The 2,493-nt window shown below is 43.1% G+C and overlaps 1 long non-coding RNA gene across 1 annotated transcript; it reads right to left on the bottom strand.

The window, feature by feature from the left end:
• Window positions 1-543: 543 nt before the first annotated feature.
• On the bottom strand, window positions 544-1,313 carry LOC147905373 (uncharacterized). The gene is made up of 2 exons (XR_015541992.1): window positions 960-1,313; window positions 544-812 (listed from the first exon to the last, which is right to left on the bottom strand). It is a non-coding gene; the product is annotated as an uncharacterized LOC147905373 (long non-coding RNA).
• Window positions 1,314-2,493: the final 1,180 nt, after the last annotated feature.

Genomic DNA, 2,493 nt, shown 5'->3' on the forward strand with positions numbered 1-2,493 from the left:
CGGATTCAAGTTTAGGTTGATAAAATTTTGCAAACTAGAGCGAGGCAAATAAAGCTAGCAACAAAAAGATCACTGAAAACGTGTGGGAAGCCTCTTTGCATCGCTCCCTTAGTAAAACTTCGCCATAACTTCATGATCACAATAGCGGCACCTCAATTGTTGAGTGTTCGCCCTTCTACGAGCTTCTATTCCCTTTTACACTCGGTTTTACTGCAAATCATGGAATTTCTGTGTACAACCAAAAGAGCCCGGATTGGAGCCTATCACGTGCTCCTTAATTATTTATTCTAGGCGTATAATGCACTCCCGATTTCTATCGTTATGCGCGATTTTTTCTAATTGTGCTCCATTGTTCGTATGCCGCGTACGTTATATCTTCGCAAGGTAGTTAAGTCATTTTCATGCCATCTGATCTTGGAGAAAGTGAGTTATGGCTTTTTTATGCAAGATGGTTTTGATTCGTCCGACTTAACTTCTTACATCTAGGGGAAGTGAATTACGGTCGGCAGGCCAGACCTGACAGAAAAGTGAATGAAACGCGGCTTAAGTATTGAAACAAATATACTATATTAAACAAACATACTTCAAGCAGCTTGGCGCCAACCATACATATAGACTGGATTGCCACACAATCCCTTGTAGTTCTTTGAGGTGAGGAGGGAATGACGGATGGAAATAACAAAACGCCACAACTAACTGGCTCACCCTTTTTGTGTTTACAACCACCTCATCCAGCATACTTTTTATAAGTAAGAAGAGAAGCTCTTAAACCCATTTTGGGATCGTAGTAGCGGACGGAAAGCAGGCGCAAACTGCAGGAGAAATTATATATAAAGCTTCATCAGATCAAGAATCCGGAACGACGTCCATAATTACTTGCATATGGAAGTAAATTCGACTCGACAGACATCAAAGCAAACGCAAACAGGAAAAATAAACCCAAATATATGGCTACTCACGTCCACAAGCTGCACCCCAAAAGCACCCAGCTGTATAGCCAGTGTAGCAGCCGTCGTAGGTGACAGTTGAGCTAAAAGGGCAATCAGAGTTGCTGCAAGTGCATGATCCTCGCTCTTGCCCGAACGCCGGGTCGGGGAAGCTGCACAGGAGAAGCAGTGCAATCATGACGAACGGAGCAACAAGGGACTGGGTATGTGTAGCACGAGCCATTCTTATGAGAAGTTGTGACTGAATAGAAGATTCAAGCGACGAGTTGAGCTTTAAAATTTTACAACAGAAATGAACTTATAGATAGACTCTCTTCAATGTTCATGCTGTTGCGTCGAAGCTCTAGATGGCATACCTGTACACGTTTTCCATACATTTACAAATCTTCGCAAGGAATCTACCGGGGTGCCGCTGTCCGGCACGGCAGCCGTGCAACAAAACCCACATGGCACGGATGGCACTCACACATCACAATCCTGAGCATTGGCACAGTGAGATCATGTCTCTGAAATTGGAATCATGCTGCGAGCTGCACCTCGCCGCTCGCAAGCTTCCCGTGACCGGTCGCCACTCGCAACAAAACCCAGGAGGCAAAACGAAACTGGTGTCTTTCGGGCTATACATCCGGACTGCTGGTCTCTTTCGGGTTATACATAAAAAATGCATGATTTGAATTTTTAAAAAATCCAAAGGGTTAAGCTCCCGCAAGTTCTGGCCGAATTGGAGTAAGGGAATGTATATTTATCTTTGACATATAATGGCGACTTTCCCCTATATGTTTTCAGTTATCTTTCTATCGCTACCTTTATTTGCCTTGCTATGGTTGCAAAATCTCATCGAGCCAAAACTAAATCCGTGGAGCAGGACCACGATTAGATTTGAGAAAGAGTATGGAGAGAGGTCACGTGGATACATGATTTATATTAGATTGAGAGAATGGTTTTCTGACTCAAAATAAAGGTCACTTTACATTCACTTTAATTTCATCCTTGCAGGCTATGTGAGTATTCTTGTAGCCAACCCAATTGAAAATTCCTCAGTTACGAGTGCACCTAAGATTCTTTACGTTGTATGTTGCTCGTGTTGATGGAATAACGTGTTGGAGGTCGTTCTCCTAAGTTCATGAAAGAACTCTAGTTACGAGTGCACCTTAGATTCTTTACGTTGCATGTTGCTTGTGTTGATGGAATAACGTTGATTGCATAAAAGATAGAGCACTATACTGCCTTTATAACTACTATAACCTCTTCCATATACTCACCCCTACCCCAAACACCGGACACCGTAGACTCCCTCAACCTTGGAAGCTCCAAGTAATTGGATTAAGATTAGTACCATGTAAAATAGGATCAATGGAAGCAAGTTTGGGATCAAAATTTGGATGCATAAGTTTGGTTTGGGGGGTTTGGTGGGGATTTGGGCCATTTTTGGCACTTTTGAAAAAATTCAATTTTTTTGGGAAGAGGGTACCCGCGAGTCACTTTTTGGGGATGAGGACCACCACAAGGCTGTAAAGAGAGAACTTTGAGGAAGTGGGGGCCACCT

The sequence above is a fragment of the Dipteris shenzhenensis genome, chromosome 1, assembly GCF_047967505.1.
Source record: "Dipteris shenzhenensis isolate YYH24624 ecotype China chromosome 1, Dip_SZ_1.0, whole genome shotgun sequence".
In the NCBI taxonomy this organism is placed as follows: domain Eukaryota; kingdom Viridiplantae; phylum Streptophyta; class Polypodiopsida; order Gleicheniales; family Dipteridaceae; genus Dipteris; species Dipteris shenzhenensis.